Raw genomic sequence first — 12,846 nt, 5'->3', positions numbered from 1 at the left:
AGTACTCCATGGATTGTAGCCTGCCAGGCTCCTTGTCCATGCAATTCTCCAGGCCAGAATACTGAAGTGGGTAGCCATTCCCTTCTCCAGGGGATCTTCCTGACCCAGGGCTCAACCCAGGTCTCCTGAACTGGAGGCAGATTCTTTATCATCTGAGCTGCCAAGGCAGCCTGAATTCATACACATACATGTATCTATTTGATTTTCAGATTTTTTTCCTATATAGGTTGCTATAGAGTATTGAGTATCCCCTCTTCTGCAACAGTAGGTCCTTGGTGATTATCATTTTTATATTAGTTCAGTTCAGTTGCTCAGTCTTGTCCAACTCTTTGCAACCCCATGAACCGCAGCATGCCAGGCCTCCCTGTCCATCACCAACTGCTGGAGTCCACCCAAACCCATGTCTGTTGAGTTGGTGATGCCATCCAACCATCTTATCCTCTGTCGTACCCTTCTCCTCCTGCCCTCAATCTTTCCCAGCATCAGGGTCTTTTCAAATGAGTCAGCTCTTCGCATCAGGTGGCCAAAGTATTGGAGCTTTAGCTTCAACATCAGTCCTTCCAATGAACACCCAGGAATGATCTCCTCCATGATGGACTGGTTGTATCTCCTTGCAGTCCAAGGGACTCTCAAGAGTCTTCTCCAACATCACAGTTCAAAAGCATCAATTCTTCGGTGCTCAACTTTCTTTACAGTCCAACTCTCACATCCACATATGACTACTGGAAAAACCATAACCTTGACTAAACAGACCTTTGTTAGCAAAGTGACGTCTCTGCTTTTTAATATGCTGTCTAGGTTCCAAGGAGTAAGCATCTTTTAATTTCATGGCTGCAGTCACCATCTGCAGTGATTTTGGAGCCCCCCAAAATAAAGTCAGACACTGTTTCCACCACTGTTTCCCCATCTATTTGCCATGAAGTGATGGGACCAGATGCCATGATCTTAGTTTTCTGAATGTTGAGGTGTTTTGTTTTTTTTTTTGAATGTTGAGTTTTAAGCCAACTTTTTCACTCTCCTCTTTCACTTTCATCAAGAGCCTCTTTAGTTCTTCACTTCCTGCCATAAGGGTGGTGTCATCTGCATATCTGAGGTTATTAACATTTCTCCCAGCAATCTTGATTCCAGCTTGTGCTTCCTCCAGCCCAGCGTTTCTCATGATGTACTCTGCATATAAATTATATAAGCAGGGTGACAATATACAGCCTTGACATACTCCTTTTCCTATTTTATACATAAGTGTGTATATGTCAATCCCAGTTTTCCAATTTATCCCTCCTCTACCCTTACCCCACCCCCTTCAGAGAAGGCAATGGCACCCCACTCCAGTACTCTTGCCTGGAAAATCCCATGGATGGAGGAGCCTGGTGGGCTGCAGTCCATGGGGTTACTAAGAGTCGGACACGACTGAGCGACTTCACTTTCACTTTTCACTTTCATGCATTGGAGAAGGAAATGGCAACCCACTCTAGTGTTCTTGCCTGGACAATCCCAGGGGCGGGGGAGCCTGGCAGGCTGCCGTCTATGGGTCACACAGAGTCAGACACGACTGAAGCGACTTAGCAGCAGTAGCAGCAGCCCTTACCCCCTTGGTAATCATGTTTGTTTTCTACATCTTTCACTTTATTTCTGATTTGTAAATAAGTTTATTTGTACCATTTTTTTTTAGATTCCATGTATAAATGATATCATATTTGATTTTCTCTGTGTGACTTACTTCACTCAGTGTGACAATCTCTATGTCCATCCATGTTACTGCAAATGATATTATTTAGTTATTTTTTGTGACTGAGTAAGAGTCCATTGTATACACACACACACACACACCACATTTTCTTTATCCATTCATCTATTGATGGACATTTAGGTTGCTTCCATGTCCTGGCTATGGTAAATAGTGCTGCTGAAAGATTTTTTTGATGTATAAAACTTCTTTTTACCTTTATGGAGTATGAAGTTAATCCATGTTTATGACATTTAAGTACTCATACAACTCAAGGACCTAAAATAATAATTAACTTAAAAATAGGCAGAGGAAATGAATAGACTTTTTTTTTTCCAAAAAAGATGGGTAACCAGTATATAAAAAACACTCAACTTCACTAATAATCAAAGAAATGCAAATGAAAACCACAATGAGGTATCACCTTATACCTGTCAGAATGGCTATCCTCAAAAAGATAACAGATAGCAAATGCTGGTGAAGATGGGAAGAAAAAAGAATTTTGCACACTGTTGTTGAGAATGAGAATTGGTACAGCCAGTATGGAAAATAGAATAGAGGTTCCTCAAAAATTTTTAAGAAATTTAAAATACTACGTGATCCAACAATCCTACATTTAGGTGTATAGCCAAAAACAAAGAATAGTATCTTGCACTCTCCTGTTCATTGATTCATTATGCACAATAGGCAAAATGTGGAATCAACTCAAGTGTCCACCAATGGATGAATGTATAAAGAAAATGTGAGACACACACATACACACCCAGACCTATTACTTCACATTAAAGGAGAAGAAATCTTACCATTTTCAACAACTTGGTTGAACTGGAGGACATTATGCTTCATCAAATAAGCCAAAACAGTTATTGCATGATCTCTCTTATATGTGCAATCTATAACCATCAAACTTATATGCCAGAATAGAATAGTGATTACTAGTGGCTTGGGTTAGGAGCAGGAGATGGGGAGGGGTGATCAAATGGTATAAAGTTTCATTATATAAGAATGAAAGAATAATAAGAATAAACCTTCAGTTCAGTTCAGTCACTCAGTCGTGCCCAACTCTTTAAGACCCCATGTACCACAGCACACCAGGCCTCCCTGTCCATCACCAACTCCTGGAGGTTACCCAAACTCATGTCCATTGAGTCAGCGATGCCATCCAACCATCTCATCCTCTGTCATCCCCTTCACCTCCTGCCCTTTATCTTTCCCATCATCAGGGTCTTTTCAAGTGAGTCAGTTCTTTGCATCAGGTGGCCAAAGTATTGGAGTTTCAGCTTCAACATCAGTCCTTCTAATGAACACCCAGGACTGATCTCCTTTAGGATGGACTGATTGGATCTCCTTGCAGTCCAAGGGACCCTCAAGAGTCTTCTCCAACACCACAGTTCAAAAGCATCAATTCTTTGGTGCTCAGCTTGGAGACCTAATATAATATAGTTATTGTATATAACCTAATAAATATAATTATTATTTTATTAATAAATATACTTTATATATTATATAATGGACTTTCCTGGTGGTTCAGATGGTAAAGTGTCTGTCTACAATGTTAGAGACCTGGGATAATATTATATAATGCACTTTTGTATTAGTCTCCAGTGTTATAATAAGAATTAGCTCTGCAGACATAAAGCGTGATAACTACAGTTAATAATAACGTGTAGTATACTTGAAATTTTCTGAAAGAGTAAATAAAGTATCCTCACCACAAAAATATGTAACCTCTGCTGTGAGGATAGGTATGTTAATTAACTTGGTTGTGGTAATCATTTCACTGTTATATACACATAAAAATATTATATTGTACTCTTGAAACACATATAATTGTTATTTTTTAATTATACCTTAATAAAGCTAGGGAAAACATATTCTGTGGCAAAACCAGCCACATGGGAAGTCTTCTAGATTTCACAATGCTACAGCAGTAAACAGGACCATCAGAAACTCCACTGGTTTCTCTGTCCTGGAAGTGCCCCTCTGGCAGTAGCAAGTCAGTCTGACAGGCTATTCCCAGACTTGGAAATGCCTCTAGGGAAAATGAAAAGGACTCTGATCTCAGCTTCCCTAGAAGAGGCTCTTTCCTCTAAGGAATTCTAATTATCTGTCTTTGCATCCATACTTCAAAGTCTTTTTAAAAATCATAATTCTAAATATTGATTCTATTATGTGTTGTTGCATAGAAGCAAAACCTTCTTGATACTAATGCATGCCCCCTTTTTATCCTGCTTAGAAATAGAATTTCTACGTTGAATTTAAGGCAGGAAATGTCTCCATAACCTCCTACACCAGGTCTCCATCTTGAAAATCACACACACTTAGTGCTCAGTAAATACGACCAGACATTTTATCAAGAATTTCAGGTGATATAAACGTGTACAATACATATATAGCCCTTGCCATTATAGAGCTTACAAATGAGTGAGAGAGTTCCACTTTTTGAAAAAAAAAAAAATCAGCACACAATTTAAAAAGTTAAATGCTATAAAAGAGTAGTATAAAGTAAAAGATTCCAAAGGCTGTTGATTTAGATTGCAAGATCAGGTACATCCTCTCTGAAGTGAAAGTGAAAGTGACTCAGTCGTATCAGAGTCTTTGCAACCCCGTGAACTATACAGTCCATGGAATTCTCCAGGCCAGAATACTGAAGTGAGTAGCCTCTTCCTTCTCCAGGGAATCTTCCCAATTCAGGGCTCAAACCCAGGTTTCCCACATTGCAGGAGGATTCTTTACCAGCTGAGCCACAAGGGAAGCCTAAGAATACTGGAGTGAGTAGCTTATCCCTTCTCCAGTGGATCTTCCCAATCCAGGAATCAAGCCAGGGTCTCCTGCTTTGCAAGTAGGTTCTTTACCAACTGAACAATTAAATTGGGGCCTTGTTACTGAAACCTTGCCTCTGTGCACTGGCTCTGAATTGAATCCTGGACAGAGTTTTAGGTGAAATAGAAAAGAATAGCTTTATTGCTTTACCAGACAAAGGGGGCCACAAGGGGCTAATGCCCTCAAAACTGTGTGCCCCAACCTGGAGGGGACAGTGAGGAGTTTTATCTTAATGGTTCAAAAGGATGGTAATCACCTCATGGACATTCTTCTGATTGGCTGATGGTATGCATCATCAGTCTTCTGGTTCCAGTGGGTCTGGTGTCTAGTGCTTGTGGGGAGCATACAGTTAACTTCTTTTACCTAGTGGCAGTTTGAAAAAGTGTTACTAGCTCAATTGTGCCTGACTCTTTGCAACCCCATGGACTCCTCTGTCCATGGGATTCACTTGGCAAGAGTATTGTTATGTATGCCCCTAGGTTTTCTGTGGTTATGGAGAAAAGGAAAGATATACCCATTTGAATGCAGAGTTCTGAAAGGTTGTTGCTGAGCCATGAAAGACGCTGGGATTTTTGTTTTATGGAGAAGAATTCAATCCGGAACCAGTAAGGAGGCTTTATTGCTGTGAGTTTTTGTATAATAAAGTTTTATTAAAATACAAAAGAGAGAAAGCTTCTGACACAGACATCAGAAGAGGGCAGAAGCAGCGCTCCCCTGCTAGTCTTTCAGTTCAGTTCAGTCGCTCAGTAGTGTCCGACTCTTTGCGACCCCATGAATCGCAGCACGCCAGGCCTCTCTGTCCATCACCAACTCCCGGAGTTCACTCAAACTCACATCCATCAAGTCAGTGATGTCATCCAGCCATCTCAACCTCTGTCATCCCCTTCTCCTCCTGCCCTCAATCCCTCCCAGCATCAGAGTCTTTTCCAATGAGTCAACTCTTCACATGAGGTGGCCAAAGTACTGGAGCTTCAGCTTCAGCATCATTCCCTCCAAAGAAATCCCAGGGCTGATCTCCTTCAGAATGGACTGGTTGGATCTCCTTGCAGTCCAAGGGACTCTCAAGAGTCTTCTCCAACACCACAGTTCAAAAGCATCAATTCTTCCGGCACTCAGCTTTCTTCACAGTCCAACTCTTAATCCACACATGACCACTGGAAAAACCATAGCCTTGACTAGACAGACCTTTGTTGGCAAAGTAATGTCTCTGCTTTTGAATATGCTATCTAGGTTGGTCATAACTTTCCTTCCAAGGAGTAAGGGTCTTTTAACTTCATGGCTGCAGTCACCATCTGCAGTGATTTTGGAGCCTAAAAAAATTAAGTCTGACACTGTTTCCTCTGTTTCCCATCTATTTCCCATGAAGTGATGGGACCGGATGCCATGATCTTCGTTTTCTGAATGTTGAGCTTTAAGCCAACTATTTCACTCTCCTCTTTCACTTTCATCAAGAGGCTTTTTAGCTCCTCTTCACTTTCTGCCATAAGGGTGGTGTCATCTGCATGTCTGAGGTTATTGATATTTCTCCTGGCAATCTTGATTCCAACTTGTGTTTCTTCCAGCCCAGCGTTTCTCATGATGTACTCTGCATAGAAGTTAAATAAGCAGGGTGACAATATACAGCCTGGATGTACTCCTTTTCCTATTTGGAACCAGTCTGTTTTTCCATGTCCAGTTCTAACTGTTGCTTCCTTACCTGCATATAGGTTTCTCAAGAGGCAGGTCAGGTGGTCTGGTATTCCCATCTCTTTCAGAATTTTCCACAGTTTATTGTGATCCACACAGTCTTTAGCCAGATGTTATATAGCTAATAGCAGGCTGCTAATTAGAGGATGGAAATGTCTCAAAACTCAGAGACTGGCACTAGGCCCCTCTTCCATACATGCATTTTGAGATAACATTGGCACAAGATGAGTTGTCCCAGGCCATAAAATGACTGACATGAATCTTGAAGAAAGGCCTGTTTCCAAGCAAATACATACTCTCATTAACATAGCTTAAGAGAACATTTGCATAAGTAAAACATACTGGTTTGTCAAGTCAGCTGTGCGTCTTAGACAGAACCAACTTGCAGAAAGACAGTGTCTAGGGTAAATAGATAGTTCATTAAGATACCTTAAGAAAAAACATTTCCATAAGAAAAATGCATTGGTAGGCTCAAGGTTTGAGAAAAGTTCATGTGGAACCAGGTGTCCTCAGGGAAACACAGATTTTGAAAGGAATACTTTTAATTTTGTAAAGATAAGGGAAAAAAATCTTGTAGTGTGTTTTCTCTTGCAGCTTAAGAGAGAGATAAAAAATATCTGACACTTGCAGCCTATTTCCTCCATTTGAAGACTTCTAGCCTTCCTGCCTTTTGCCCTCTCAGTTCCAAAGAATAGCAAGGAGAGATAAGAAAGCCTTCCTCAGTGAACAATGCAAAAACTAGAGGAAAACAATAGAATGGGAAAGACTAGAGATTTCTTCAAGAGAATTAGAGATACCAAAGGAGCATTTCATGCAAAGATGGGCACAATAAAGGATAGAAATGGTATTGACCTAACAGAAGCAGAAGATATTAAGAAGAGGTGGCAAGAATACACAGAAGAACTATACAAAAAAGATCTTCACAACCCAGATAACCACGGTGGTGTGATCAATCACCTAGAGCCAGACATCCTGAAATGCAAAGTCAAGTGGGCCTTAGGAAGCATCACTACAAACAAAGTTAATGGAAATGGTGAAATTCCAGTTGAGCTATTCTATTTCAAATCCTGAAAGATGATGCTGTGAAAGTGCTGCACTCAATACGTCAGCAAATTTGGAAAACTCAGCAGTGGCTTACAGGAATGGAAAAGGTCAGTTTTCATTCCAATCCCCAAAAAAGGCAATCCCACAGATTGTTCAAACTACTGAACAATTGCACTCATCTCACATGTTAGCAAAGTAATGCTCAAAATTCTCAAAGCCAAGCTTCAACAGTATGTGAACTGTGAACTTCCAGATGTTCAAGCTGGATTTAGAAAAGGCAGAGGAACCAGAGACCAAATTGCCAACATCTGTTGGATCATCCACAAAGCAAGAGAGTTCCAGAAAAATACCTGCTTCTGCTTTATTGATTATGCCAAAGCCTTTGACTGTGTGGATCACAACAGATTATGGAAAGTTCTTAAAGAGATGGGAATACAAAACCACCTGACCTGCCTCCTGAGAAATCTGTATGCAGGTCAGGAAGCAACAGTTAGAACTGGCCATGGAACAACAGACTGGTTCCAAATGGGGAAAGGAGTATGTCAAGGCTGTATATTGTCACCCTGCTTATTTAACTTATATGCAGAGTACATCATGTGAAATGCCCAGCTGGATGAAGCACAGGCTGAAATCAAGATTGCTGGGAGAAATATCAATAACCTCAGATATGCAGATGACACCACCCTTATGACAGAAAGCAAAGAACTAAAGAGCTTCTTGGTGAAAGTGAAACAAGAGAGTGAAAAAGCTGGCTTAAAATACAACATTCAGAAAACTAAAATCATGGCATCCAGTCCCATCATTTCATGCAAATAGATGGAGAAACAATGGAAACAGTGACAGACTTTATTTGGGGGGCTCCAAAATCACTGCAGATGGTGACTGCAGCCATGAAATTAAAAGATGCTTGCTCCTTGGAAGAAAAGCTATGAGCAACCTCAACAGCATATTGAAAAGCAGAGACATTGCTTTGCCAACAAAGATTCATATAGTCAAATTTATGGTTTTTCCCCTCGTCATGTATGGATGTGAGAGTTGAACTATGAAGAAAGCTGACCACTGAAGAACTGATGCTTTTGAACTGTTGTGTTGGGAAAGACTCTTGAGAGTCCCTTGGACTGCAAGGGGATCCAACCAGTCCATGTTAAAGGAAATCAGTCCTGAATGTTCATTAGAAGAACTGATGCTGAAGCTGAAGCTCCAATACTTAGGCCACCTGATGTAAAGAACTGACTCACTGGAAAAGACCCTGATGCTGGACAAGATTGGTGGTGGGAGAAGAAGGGGTCAACAGAAGATGAGATGGTTGAATGCCATCACCAACTCGATGGACATGAGCTTGAGTAAGCTCCAGGAGTTGGTGATGGACAGGGAAGCCTGGTGTGCTGCAGTCCATGGGGTCACAAAGAGTCAAACACAACTGAGCAACTGAACTGAACTAATACCCGTTGGTGAGGATGTTGCAGGGGGTGGGGGTGGGGTGGGGGTGGGGGGCAGGAACTGTAAACCAAGACCTTGCCCTAAGGCTGCACTACTGTTTCCTGATTGTTCCTTCCTTGTCTCAGCATTCCCTGTCTTCCCTGTTTAAAATTTTTTCAACCTGTCATTTGGAGCTCAAGGAATGTCTTAGAGACCGAATGAAGCCCATTTCTTACAAGAAAGAAATGGGGGACACAGGAAGGCTTCAAAAGAATGAAAACCAGCTAATTTCAGGGAGACTAAACATTATATTCAATAGTGTAAAGTTGGAAAATATTCTATTGTGATTTGTACTAAGAAATAAATATTTGGTCTTTGTTTTCATTTCTGGCACAGAACTCAGGAAATCCTTGAAATTTCCTGTGGTGATAGAGCAGTAAATGTGTCTTTTGTTATGTTAATGAAGTGACTTTAATGTTACACCTAATGAGTGGGTTGGATGCTGAAAGAACCAGCCTTGTGATTAAAGTTTGGAACTTTCATTCCCACCCTCCTGACCTCCAAGGAAGGGAAAGTGGCTGGCAATTGAGTTCAATCACCAATAGCCAATGAGTTAGTCAATAATGCCTATGTAATGAAGCCTCCATAAAAACCCAAATAAAGTGGGTTTGGAGCCTTTTTCCATATCTTGCTTTAAACATCTCTTCCATCTGGCTGTTTTTGAGTTATATTCTTCTAAAACAAACTAGTAATCTAGTAAGTAAAATGTTTTTTTTCTGAGTAATATGAGATGTGCTAGCAAATTAATCAGTCCCAAAGAGGGAGTCATTTGAACCTCTGATCTGTGGCTGCTTGGTCAGAAACTCAGATGATACAGTAGGCTTGTGACTGGCTTCTGAAGGGCTGGGCGCAGGGGGCATACTTGTAGGACCTGATGCTATCTCCAAATAGTGTCAAAATAGAGTTAAATTATAGGACACTCAGCTGATATCTTGGAGCATTGCTTGGTGTACAGGGAAAAACCTCATATTTGGTGACCAAAAGTGTCAGAAATGAACCACTCCATGTCAACAGTAAGGGAGACACAGGAGGTGAAAGACTGAGTTTTTCTAACATAGATGCTGCTTTTATTAAGCATCTATGAAACTTGAAGCATCTTGAAACCATGCAAGCCTAAATGAAAAAGAGTCTGTTAGATGACAGACGCTTGGTCATATAAAGCCACATGGTCAATTAAGGTCTTAAATTTTATTTATCGAGTATTTTTAATCACCGAAGTGCCAATTTTCTCCATGGAAAATGGGTTGGAAAACTGAACATATATAAGTGGGTTAGGAGGCTACTGAAATGTTAATGTGAAAAATGACAATGACTTGGATTAAGATGGTGGCTGTGGAGGTAAATAATTCATTGCATTTGAAATATATATTAAAGGTAGATTCAATAGGACTTGGCCATAGAATAAACAGGAAAATGAGAGAAAAGGTGGTATCCAAAGTTTGGCTTTAAAAATATAGAAGGTTTTATTCTATTTATATAGATTTTCTAAAGTAGTTCACATGCATTATCTGATTTGATCACCATAATAATGCAATTATTATTAAAAGATATAATATAAACAAGAGATCAGCACTATCCCTCTTACAGACAAAGGAAAGAAGGTTCAAAGGAGTCATGGGGGCTATCTGCTTTTAATCTAGTAATTAACCCACAGCTGAGACCAGAACCAAATTCTATATTACAGATCTTCCTCTGCTTACGATGGATGTTACATCCTGATAAACCCATTTAAGTTGAAAATAGAGTTATTTGAAGATGCACCTAACCAACAAAACATCATAACTTAGGTTAGCCTACCTTCATGGGCTCAGAACCAATATATTAGCCTCCAGTTGTTCAAGATCATCTCACACAAAGCCTCTTTTATAAAAAAAGTTTTGGATGTATCATGTACTTTGTTGAATACTGTTCTGAAAGTGAAAACCAGGATGGTTGTGTGGGTACAGAATGGTTGTACCTGTATCATTTGTTTACTTTGATCTTGTGGCTGTCTAGAGGCTGTGGATCACTACTGCTGCCCAGCATCACAAGAGTTTATTGTGCTACTTATCACTAGCCCAGGAAAAGATGAACACTAGGAATTCAAAGTATGGTTTCTTCTGAATGTGTATTGCTTTCACACTATCGTAAAGTCATAAAAGTGAGTGAAGTCGTTCAGTCGTGTCTGACTCTTTGTGACCCCATGGGCTGTGGCCTACCACGCTCCTCTGTCCATGGGATTTTCCAGGCAAGAGTACTGGAGTGGGTTGTCATTTCCTTCTCCAGAGGATCTTCCCGACCCAGGGATGGAACCTGGGTCTCCCACATTGTAGGCAGACGCTTTACCATCTAAGTGTCTGACTTACTAGGGAAGTCCTACAGTCATAAAATTGCAAGTCAAACCATCATAAACTCGTGGTCACCTATAGTGGTCCAAGGCTCTTTTTTGTAATGAGTAGATTTCCTCCCTCACTATGTGTTTAAGAAGTACAGAGGGGACTCAGAAAGATGTTTCTGCCATGTCCTCAATCACTGCAAAAGTCCCAGCCAAACTCTTCACCAAGTAAATCAAAGCCAGTAATCTTGAACCAATAATAATAATATCACTTGCGTTTTATTGACACCTTCACAACCTTCCAAACCTATAACATCATTTCATTTGTCCAGTGGTAAAGAATCTGCCAGAGGATGAGACAGTTGGATGGCATCACTGACGCGATGGATGTGAGTTTGAGCAAGCTTTGGGGGTTGGTGATGGATAGGAAAGTTTGGCATGCTGCAGTACATGGGGTTGAAGAGAGTCAGAAACTACTGAGCAACTGAACTGAACTGAAAGAATCTACTGGCAAGTGTGGGAGACTTGAGAGACGTGGGTTGGATCCTTGGGTCAGGAAGATCCCCTGGAGGAGGATATGGCAGCCCACTCTAGTATTCTTGCCTGGAAAATTTCATGGGTAGAAGAGCCTGGTGGGCTACAGTCCGTGGGGTCACAAAGAGTCAGACACAACTGAGTGTGCGCGCACACACACACACGCATATACATTTGTCATAAATCCTTTGGAACAGATACTAATATCAATCCTTTTAGGGTTAAGGAAACTAAGGCCCAGAAAAAAAAAATAATTTGCCTCAGTAGACAGAACTAGTAATTGGTCAAACCAAGATATACCAGAGCCTATGCTATGTTGCCTTTTATGAAATTGAGAAGAAAATTTAATAATAAAAACATGATTACACAAAAATGAATTCAAACTCAAAAGATGGACATTGCAGTGCTGACTTTGTCACTGGCTATAGTCTTTATTTCTTTCCCCTAAACTCTTCCATGCCTCATCCAGAGCCTCAATTCCACCTGAAAAATGAGAGACTTTTATTACATTATTTCTAAAGCTCCGAGTCATTTTCTTCTTGTTTGTAGCTAATTATATTTTCAAGAGTTAGCTAATACAGTTTGTGTTACTGCCTGCCAATCTTCTCACTGACTGTCCCCACCCAATTTTCTCTTCAGGCCTGAAAACCTCCCACTATCCCAGACTCTTAGAGAGTTCTCAGCTGCCTTTCAGAATATTCAAGAAACATCAGCTCGGTTGATAGCTTGGCAATTAACTCATCCTGCTAACACACTCTCTCTGTGCTACGTGCTAAATTGCAGAGGGTGTTTATCATATGTCAGGCTGACAGCCTCCTGCTGTTGGCTTTGATTTGCTAAATACCTGCAAAGATGAGGTGCCTGGAACACCTGGTCTGCAGAGCAGGCTGTGCAGAGGAGCTTCAGGCAGCATCTCAGGAGGATCTGGTGTGCCTTCCTATGTCCCTCGCTCACCCACCCCTCTGCATTTCAGAGAGAAGTGAAGAAAAAGGGACATAACCTTGAATGAACTGAGACAGACCTTATTCTGGACTGAAATGAACTGAACTTAACCAAGGGAGGTGGGAACCCACTCCCATCCCTTTGCCCTGGCTGAGGCTATCATGATAAACTAATGAACAATTACAGTGTTATTATTATATACCAGGAACAATGCCAAGTACATCACCTACACAAGCTTATTTCATCTTTACAGCACCCCAGGAGTTTAAATAACATATCCCCAGTTATCCAGCAGGCGGTT

The sequence above is a fragment of the Ovis canadensis genome, chromosome 5 (assembly GCF_042477335.2).
Source record: "Ovis canadensis isolate MfBH-ARS-UI-01 breed Bighorn chromosome 5, ARS-UI_OviCan_v2, whole genome shotgun sequence".
Classification (NCBI taxonomy): Eukaryota; Metazoa; Chordata; class Mammalia; order Artiodactyla; family Bovidae; genus Ovis; species Ovis canadensis.
Note: the sequence above shows the minus strand (reverse complement) of the source record.